The sequence below is a fragment of the Sorex araneus genome, chromosome 5, assembly GCF_027595985.1.
Source record: "Sorex araneus isolate mSorAra2 chromosome 5, mSorAra2.pri, whole genome shotgun sequence".
Taxonomy (NCBI): domain Eukaryota; kingdom Metazoa; phylum Chordata; class Mammalia; order Eulipotyphla; family Soricidae; genus Sorex; species Sorex araneus.
In genome coordinates, this window is record NC_073306.1 from 170,900,620 (window position 1) to 170,911,288 (window position 10,669).

Genomic DNA, 10,669 nt, shown 5'->3' on the forward strand with positions numbered 1-10,669 from the left:
ATGTTTTATATTTAGCAACAGGGAAATGAGAAGAGGGCCAAAAGTCTTCAGCCCAGCTTTAAAGGAAATTACTCAGTCCTGAAGCAAGCTCCTTCGATTGGCCCTGTGAAATATTGCACAATAGAAACTGTGAGCAGAAGCAGACATTGGCTGCACATGCCTTCATGGCATGCCGACCAGTGGGATTTTGATTCAGTGAGTGCTCCCTGGGTTCTGGAGTCAGAGAGGCCCGGCTCAGCCCTCCCACAATTGCTCATGACATAAGGGAGGTATTCTCGGAGTCAGGGAATAACCAGGATCTCCTAATGCTTTATTAAAAGCCAACTCTAGGGGCCGGAGAAACAGCATGAGGGGCAAGGTGCCTGTTACATGCGGCTTCGTCCCGAGCACCCTAGAGTCCCCTGAGAACTACCCGGTAAGGCCCTGGAGGCCCCATTACCCCTGACATGGTCTATGTAATCCTACCAGCACGGTGTCCTGAGCTCTTCTTGGAAGGACTCCCCCCGACAAAACAAACCCACCCTCAAAACCAATTTCTAAAGCCAGTCAAATGGCACTGAAGACATGAATTAGGCTTATACGTAGTATCTCTAGGTTAAAGTTTCCATTTTGATTCCAGAAATTTTGTGCCATAGAAAAACTCAACTCTCTAAGCCTGAATTTCTTTGTGAATTTAATGAGGGGAAAGGAGAAATCATATTTATCCCTGTGATCAAGTGTTAGAGAGAGTTCTATGACATGTGATGTGCTATGTCCATTAAAAACACCATATAATAACTTGCAGAGGATATGGAAGATGATGATGAAAGAAAGGTACTTGTTTTCTGACTGTAATTGTTTAATTTTTTTGATCACAGCCGACTGTGCTCAGGGTTTACTCCTGGCTCCATGCTCAAGGGACCCTATTTGGTGCCAGGGATCAAATCTGGGTGTGCAAGGCGTGTGCTATACCTGCTCTACTATCTCTCTGCCCTTTCTGGCAGTTTTTTTTTTTATTAGAGAATCACTGTGAGGTACAGTTACAAACTTATGAACTTTTGTGTTTGCATTTTACTCATACAGTGATTGTTTACCCATCCCTCCACCAGTGCCTATTCTCCTCCACCAGTGATCCCAGTATCCCTCTCACCACCCCCACCCCATCCCCCACCACCCCACCTGCCTCGCGGGAGAGTATTCCCTTTTGTTCTCTCTCCTTTTGGATGTTGTAGTTTGCAATAAAGGTATTGAGTGGCCTTCATGTTCCATCTATAGTTTACTTTCAGCCCTCATCTTCCAACATGAATGGGTCCTCCCAATATCTTCTACTTGGTGTTCCCTTCTCTATCTGAGCTGCCTTTTCCCCCAGCTTGTGAGGCCAGTTTCCAAGCTGTGGCACAGACCTCCTGGTCCTTATCTCTACTACTCTTGGGTGTTAGTCTCCCACTCTTATCTTATATTCCACAGATGAGTGCAATCTTTCTATGTCTGTCTCTCTCTTTCTGACTCATTTCACTTAGCATGAAACTTTCCATGTTGATCCACTTATATGCAAATTTCATGACTTCATCTTTTCTAACAGCTGCATAGTATTCCATTGTGTAGATGTACCAAAGTTTCTTTGACCAGTCATCTGTTTTTGGGCACTCCATTTTTTTCCAGATTTTGGCTATTGTAAACAGTGCTGCAATGAACATAGGAATGCAGATGTCATTTCTACTATACCTTTTTGCCTCTCCGGGATATATTCCCAGGAGTGGTATTGCTGGGTCAAATGGGAGCTCAGTTTCTAATTTTTTTTAGAATCATCCAAATTGTTTTCCAAAAGGGCTGAACCAGTCAGCATTCCCACCAGCAGTGAAGGAGAGTCCCTTTCTCCCCACACCCACGCCAACACCGGTTGCTTTTGTTCTTTTGGATGTGGGCCAGTCTCTGTGGTGTGAAATGATATCTCATTGTTGTTTTAATCTGCATCTCCTTGATGATTAGGGATGTAGAGCATTTTCTCATGTATCTTTTAGCCATCTGGCAGTTTTTAATAAAGCCATTTATTTTATTTGCAGTGTTGGAGGTCAAACCTAGGTTTTATGCATGTAGAAACAATAAAAAACTCTGTGTGTGTGTGTGTGTATGTGTGTGTGTGTGTGTGTGTGTATCCCAATTTGGACAAATGAAGTCATGCCGAAGTCCAAAAAAGAAAGTCGGGCTGGAAGAGAGCGGGACTGGTTGAGTGCATGCAGGAGGCCTTGGGGTGGAGTAACTGCTGCCGTGCCTGGTGGTGGTGAGGAGCAGCCGGGCCAGGGAGGCCGGAGCAGAGCAAGCGCAGGTGGGGAGCAGGTTCTGGACAAAGGTAACGCCTAGGCACAAGGAGGGGAGGCCTGTCCAAAAGGCATGCAAGGACTTTGTGCTTCGGCTTGGATTTAGAGCCATACTCAGCAGTGCTCAGGACTTATTCCTGGCTCTGCACTCAGAGATGGCACCAAGTGGTGCTTGGGAGACCCTGTGTGGTGCCAGAGTCTGGTCTACTGTGTACAAGGCAAGTTGTTTTTTTTTTTTTGCTTTTGGGTCACACTTGGCAATGCACAGGGGTTACTCCTGATTCTGTTCTCAGGAACTACTCCTGGCGGTGCTCGGGGACCATATGGGATGCTGGGAATCGAACCCGTTCGGCCACGTACAAGGCAAACGCCCTCCCCGCTGTGCTCCAACCCCAAGGCAAGTACCTTAAGCCCTTTACTCTGATCCCAAGGACTTGGACTTTTACTCTCAGGACCCTGGGAGGCCACGGAAGAATCTAAGCACAGCAGTGACTTGGCTTAACTCTTTTCTTATTTTTTTTTCCCCCTTCAGTTCTTGGATTACATCTGGTGGTGCTTGGGGAACTGTGATGCCAGGGTTCGATCCTGATTCTCCCATCTGCAGAACATGTGCTTCAGCCCGTTGATTCATCTCCCTAACCTCTTTCTTTCTTTCTTTCTTTCTTTCTTTCTTTCTTTCTTTCTTTCTTTCTTTCTTTCTTTCTTTCTTTCTTTCTTTCTTTCTTTCTTTCTCTCTCTCTTTCTCTCTCTCTTTCTCTTTCTCTCTTTCTCTCTCTTTCTCTCTCTTTATTTCTCTCTCTTTCTTTCTTTCTTTAATTTCTTTCTTTCTTTCTCTTTCTCTCTTTCTCTCTCTTTCTCTTTCTTTCTCTCTTTTTCTTTTTCTTTCTTTCTTTCTTTCATCTTTCTTTCTTTCTTTCTTTCTCTCTCTTTCTCTCTCTCTTTATCTCTCTCTCTCTTTCTCTCTTTCTTTCTCTCTTTCTTTCTCTCTTTCTTTCTTTCTTTCTTTCTTTCTTTCTTTCTTTCTTTCTTTCTTTCTTTCTTTCTTTCTTTCTTTCTCTCTTTCTTTCTTTCTTTCTTTTACTTTTTGGGTCACACCCGGCCATGCACAGGGGTTACTCCTTGCTCTGCATTCAGGAATTACTCCTAGCAGTGCTGAAAAGACTATATGGGATGCTGGGAATCGAACCCAGATCAGCTGTGTGCAAGGCAAACTCCCTCCCTGCTGTGCTATCACTCCAGCCCCTCCCTAACCTCTTTTTAAAAATAAGTTTGCTGGGTTTAAAAGGGACCACAGGATGCCAAGGGCAAGAAAAGGGAGATCAGCTACTGCATTTTCAACACGTTACCAACAGTAATGTCATGATGATAATGTAATTTTAGAGCAAACGCTGGTCGTGGGGGTTGGAGGCAGAGTTGGCAGTGCTGGATTTTTTTTTTTTCCTTTTGGGTTACACCCGGTGATGCTCAGGGTCACTTCTGGCTCTGCACTCAGGAATTATTCCTACCGGTGCTCAGGGGACTATATGGGGTGCTGGGGATTGAGTCCAGGTTGTCACATACAAGGCGAGTGCCCTACCCGCTATACTAGCACTCCAGGCCAGTGCTGGATGGATGTTTTGTCCTTTCACCAATGTGGAGAAAAATCGCTGTGCTCTGTGACACTGGCCACTTTCACAGGATTTCTCACAGACCCCAGGCAAGTTAGTTATGAGGGAAGGTGATGGGTTTCCTTACAAGCTCGGCTTTCTGCCTGGTGTGCAAACCTGCAAAACCAGCTCAGGAGTCCCGAGTCCAGGCTGGAGGCTGCCGGAGAGCTGCGCCGAGAGCAGGAGCTGCTGATCGCGAGCAATGGCCCAGCACAAGGGGAGGAGCGCGGCCAGGAGTGGGGCCCGTGCCCAGAGGTTTAACTGTTTTGTCCATAAAAGGACATCAGGCACTTCTCGGGCTGCTGCTTGGCTGCAGGGATACGGCCGTGGGGCTCACACGGCACTCGGTGGCTCGTCCGCCTGCCCCTGAGACCCGGGACTCAGGAGCTCAACCCCCCTGGGCTGTCCCGATGCCCAGCGTCCCCAGCCCCCCCGGGCTCACTTTACAGTGTTCACTCTCCCTGTGACAGGCGCATGCCTTCCTGAGAGCAACGTCCAGGACTCCCTCCCCAGAAAGATCACCGTCCCAGGCATGGAAGGTCATCTCTGGGTTTACTTCAGCCCATTTCCTTGTCATGGAGAATGTTTCCAGCTCAGAAAGATGCCCAGCAAGACTTCATGGACTGTTTTAGATGCTGATCATTATGCCTTGGGTTGGCATGATTGGGGAGTCACCCCAGTGATCGTCAATCTCCTGCCCCTTCTCCCCGCCCCCCCCATACACACACACTCACGCCCCGTGCTGAAGGCTGCTTCTGTTTCTCAATGTTGCACTCCTCTTTCCCACTGAGTTTGGATTTGCCTTTGGACTTGACTCCACCTGGGGCTCCAGAAAAATTACCAATGATGAGAGCACCTTTGGTTACTCCTGGCTCATGCACTCAGGAGTTACTCCTGGAGGTACTTGGGGAACCATATAGGATGCTGGGAACCCAGGTTGGCCACGTGCAAGGCAAACGCCCTACCCACAGTGCTATCACTCCAGCCCAAAAATATATTTGTGCACCTCCCCATCAGGGAATCAAACCCCGGTCTCCCACTTGACAGGTGGGGATATTCACCACTATACAAACTGGAGTGATAGCACTATACTGACTGGAGCAATAGCACCAGTAGGTAGGGCGTTTGCCTTGCACGCAGCCGACCTGAGTTTGATTCCTCTGTTCCTCTCGGAGAGCCCAGCAGCTACTGAGAGTATCTGCCCGCATGTAAGAGCCTGGCAAGCTACCCGTGGTGTATTCCATATGCCAAAAACAGTAACAAGTCTCACAATGGAGATGTTACTGGTGCCCGCTCGAGCAAATCGATGAACAATGTGATAGTGCTACAGATGAGAGCACCTCCAGCTCACTGCCCTCAGGTTCTTTTCAGCAGAGTCTTATTTCTCACTGCTTGGTTTGGGGGCTAGCCTGGCAGTGCTTGGGGGTCACTCTTGGCAGTGCTTGGAAGACGATGCAATGCCAGGGGCGGAACTGGGGCTCCCCCGTGCAAGAAAGCCCTTTGAGCCATCTCCCTGGCCCCTCCACCCTTTCTTTATGACAAGTTTTTGAAACAGGCCCACAAGGCCATTTTTAAGTTAGGTGAAAATGTGTCATAGCCGTAATTAGAGTCTAGATTCTTAAGTCATGTGAACATGTAAATTACTTATCTACTGAAATAATGACAGCTGCAACATGAATTCACAGTTAAACAAGAGAGCTTGCTGGGGCCGGAAAGGTGGTTCAGTGGTAGAACAGATGTTGATGTGTGAGGCCCTGGGTTCCTTCTCTGCAACCGTACAAAGTTGGTTCCAGACGCTGTTCAGAGCCACCCTGTGGAGGTAGTGCTGGGAACAGAGGCCAGATTTCTCTGACTGAGAGGGCTGGAGGCTTTGGTCTCCGTTCCTGCAGGAGAGTTCCTTCTCCCCTGAGGGAGATCTCGTTGTTCATAGCAATGAGGCAGGAGATCCGTGCTTGCCGTCTGGCGGTTCCAGCTAACGGAGGAGCCAACGGAGGCCGGCTTTCAGACTGCCAGAGAAGCGATAAGCAAACAAACCGCCACGCCACCGGGCATAGCCTCAGAGGAATCCCCCAGTCCTCAAAGTCCGCAGGTTAGTTATCTGGGGAGGAAGTTGCAACGGCTTGCAGCCACTGAACTCTACAGAACGCCTCACAGAAGGGGGTTAGTAGCTGACGGTGACTTCCTGTCCCCCCTAAACGTGGGGGTGGGGTGGGGACTTGTCTGTGGTCTTCTCTGGGTGCTTTCTTGCCGTTGTGCCCCAGGACTTGTTCCCTATATCCAAACAGAAATTGTTGTGCCAAGCCCTGCCCCCTACAGTGTTCTCAGAGCAGGGACAAAACCCCCAGGGGGAGAGACTTCTGGTCAAGACAAGGGCAGCACAGTGACAAGGCCTCAGCGGCGCTCAGTGCTCCGGACAGCCAATGAGGTCGTAAAGTTTCTATGTGAGTGAATGTGGACGCGCTTGGGTACTCTGTCTCAGGGAGAGCGCCACGGACCCCAGCCCAGAGCGGGGTCCCGAGGAGGCAGCAGGCAGAGCAGCCTCAGCTCCTGGCCTCCTGCTGCTCTGGTTGAGTTTTTTTGTTGTTGTTTGTTTTGGTGGGGAGGGGATCACACCCAGTGATGCTCAGGGGTTACTCCTGGCTCTGCACTCAGGAATTACTCCTGGCGGTGCTGGGGGGACCACATGGGATGCCAGGAACCTAACCTGGGTTGGCTGTGTGCAGGGCAAACGCACTACCCGCTGTGCTATCAATCCAAGGATAGTGGGCACAGTGTTTGCCTTGCACCTGGCCCACCCTGTTCTATCTCCAGCATCCCATATGGTCCCCTAAGCATTGTTAAGAGTGATTCCTGAGTGCAGAGCCAGAAGTAACCCTGAGCATCACTGGGTGTGGCCCGAAAACAAAAACAAAAGAGACTGTGATTTATAAAGTTAGTGATGGTTGAATCTTAGACATTCAATATTCCAACCCCATCCCATCACCAGTACCAGCTTCCCCTCCCCCCGTGCTCCCATTGTCACCTTAACTTCACGTGTCACAGTTTGGTGGTTACAGTTCAGATCTTAAAGGAGATCTCACCCTCTAAAAAGGTGCCCAGTAAAAGATAGGTAACGGGGCGGTTGGGCAGGGGAGACAGTGAAAGAGAAAAGACAGCTCCTTTACTCTGCCAAGGGACCGCAGGACAGCACAGGTGCTCACCCACATGCACAGGCATGGTCAGTGACCAAGGCAAGCACGGGGACAGAAGCTGCTGGGCACAGCTACAGAGGCCCACTGAGACTCCAGAGCAGCAGCCCCAGCATGGGGATAGAGGTGACAGGGTTCCAGCTATAGGTTCCAGACCAAGAGCACACACAGAGAGCAGCTCAGCAACCAGGCCACCGAGCACCAAAGGTGAGCATATGTTGAGGGACAGGACCATGATGACAATCTGGATCAGGCATTGGGGGACAGGACAGGTGAGATCATCACTGTGTCACTGCATCACTGTCCTCCCGTTGTTCATCGATTTGCTCAAGCAGGTACCAGTAACGTCTCCATTGGTCCCTGTCATGTGTTAGTGTAGCCCAGTGGCATCTGGTTGCTCCAGGAACACCAAGAGCCTGAGATTTTTAGCAGCCTCTCCTTACTCGTCCTTCCCAATGCTGCCACGTTGGGGGCTCTTTTAGGGTCAGAGGAATGTGGCCCATTATTGTTACTGTTTTTGGCATATTGAATATGTCACGGGTAGCTTGCCAGGCTCTGCCATGCGGGCAGGATACTCTTGGTAGCTTGCCGGGCTCTCCGAGAGGAAAAACTATGATGTCATGTGGATAAAAAGAGAGGCCTGGACATTGAGGAGGGACCCAGACCCACGCTGTATTTAAACAAAAAAAACGTTACCGTCTTTTTTTTGTGAGGCGAGGGGGCCACACCCAGCTGTGCTCAGATCTTACTCCTGGCTCTGTGCCCAGGGATCATTCCTAGCAGGGCTTGTGGACCAAATATGGTACTGAGGATTGGACCCACGTTGGGCGCATGCAAGACAAGCATTTTATTACCCTCTGTCCTATCTCTCTGGACCCTAAATTCTAACGTCTTAAGCTTCTGAGTTTCATAAGCAAATCTTGCACACAGTACTCAAGAAGTCACAAGCTCAGGAATAAATCCACATTTGCCCCATCACCTGATTTTTTTTTTCTTTTTGGGTCACACCTGCCGATGTACAGGGGTTACTTCTGGCTGTACATTCAGGAATTACTCCTGGCGGTGCTCAGGGGACCATATGGGATGCTGGGAATCAAACCCGAGTCGGCAGCATACAAGGCAAACGCCCTACCCGCTGTGCTATCACTCCAGCCTCCCCATTACCTTATTTATTGGAATGAAGGCACACCCAGCAGTGGTTAGGGACTGCTCCTTGCATGGTGCTTAGCGGTTGCTCCCTGTGAGAAAATGTGGTCCCAGAGATTAAATCTAGGGTTCTGTCCAATGTTCTTTTTTGACATTGTCATTACTCTAGCCCTTCCCACCAATGTCAATGGCTCATAATTTTACAGGCCCTGTGGCCTTATTAAAGCTGATATACATGTTTCTGGCCCTTGGCAATGCAATAAATTGTGCAGCAAAATTACGACAGAGTGGCTAGCAGGAGCCCAGAAAGAATGACTCACGGCAGGTCTTCAGGAGGAGCGGGAAGTACCCTGACACACACAGCAGCCGTCACGGTCGCTGATGTTTTTGCTTCCAGGTTTCACTCACTGCATTCTGGCTCGACGCCTCAAGAAGGGACCCTCTCGGGGCTGGAGCAATAGCACAGCAGGTAGGGCATTTGCCTTGCACACAGAGACCCGGGTTCGATTCCCAGAATCCTATATGGTCCCCTGAGCACCACCAGGGGTAATTCCTGAGTGCAGAGCTGGGAGTAACCCCTGTGCATCACTGGGTGTGACCCCCCAAAAAAAAACAAAATAAAAAAAAAGGACCCTCTCTGTTCTCCCTGTGCTTTCCAGCCACACGAGGCAGAATTATTAATTCTGAAGCTGGATCACAGGGTGTTTTATCCCACTCCCGTTTTAATTTGAGTCCAGGTGCCTATACACATCCATAGGTATAGATACACAAAGGAATACTATTCTGCTCAGAGAAAAGATGACGGTTAGTGATTTGTAGCAAGTTGGATAGAACTGGAGAGTGTCATGATAAGTGAAGTGATCAGAAAGTAAAGAATAAAGAACAGATGACTGGGCTGGAGAGATAGAACATGTGCTTGCCTTGCATGTAGTCAACTCCTGATTCAAAACCCCGACACAGCATATGGATCCCTAAGCAACGTCAGGGTCACTCCTAGCACAGAGCCAGGAATAGCCCCTGAGAATATCCCGGCATGGTCCCCAACCCCCCCCCCCCCCAAATAATAACGAAAGTGAAAAACAAGTGTTGGATGATCTCTCTCAAATGTGGCTTTTATAAAAATAAAAAAATTACGGCTGGAGCGATAGCACAGCGGGTAGTGTTTGCCTTGTATGTGGTTGACACAGGGTTTGATTCCCAGCATCCCATATGGTCCCACAAGCACCGCCAGGAGTAATTCCTGGCTGCATGAGCCAGGAGTAACCCCTGTGCATCACCAGATGTGACCCCCAAAAAGTAAATAGTAACAATAACAATAATAATAATAAATAAAATAAATAAATTAGACAATATTGCATGAAAAAAATCCTGTGATATGGTCAATTGAACTGGGCAGGCGGGAGAGTGGGGACAGTGACAGATGGAGACGGAAATATTCGTGGGGGCATTGGAGTAGTAACTTAACAGCCATAAAACAGCAACTCCAATAGTACGGTAAGCTAGGATACAGCAAGAAAAATTAGTTATAAAAAAAATATGGTACACGTAGGGATTGCCAAAGCCAATAAGCAATGTTTGAAAATAGACAAGCTGCCAATTGAGGGGTAAGAAGCCCTTCATTAAAAAAGGATGCGTGAAGAGAACTGCATTGATTTCAACAGAAAAGTTAATTATATACTTGGGAAAAATATGTACCATGAATATTAAAATGCAACTGGCTACGGAGGGCTTGAATGCCTCCCTGGGCCCTGCAGGATGAGGCCTGGCGCTGGCTCCTGCAGGCACACCTGGTGGGCCTCTCACCTGTCCTCGCTGCGTGGGACAGTGTGATGTTTAATCCCTGCTGTCCAGTCTTCATCCTGTCCCTCCCCCAGCTCCCAGCAAGCCCCAAGTCCCCCTTTTGGATGCCTTAGTGCTGCTGATGCAGGTGACTCTGAGACCACTGTTCACGGCAGCACCAAGACGCTGCGTTTTAGAGGGAGCTGTTTCCAGGCCTGTGTTTTTATTATAAGCCCCCCCACATCACTCCCAGGGGGTGAACTGGCCTCAAGACTAGCACAGCAAAGCAGAAATCATGGCTTCTAACAAGGCCATGGCCCTTCCCTCACCCAGATGAGGGTGTGGGCAAACGGGCAATCGTATCACTCAGAAATCTCTGAGAGACTCATAAATAAATCTCGAAAGAGATTAAAAAAAATAGTTGCAGAGATGCTTCCAGACCCCACAACATGCTGAGTTGTTTGGAGCACCAAAGTCACCATCCAGTTAAAAATTTAACTCCAGCAAGACTGCTTCATGAGCGGAGGAGAGAAGGCAGATGGAATAGAGAAGGGACCACTAAAAAAATGATGGCTGGAGGAACCGGTTGAGATGGGAGATGCATGCCGAAAGT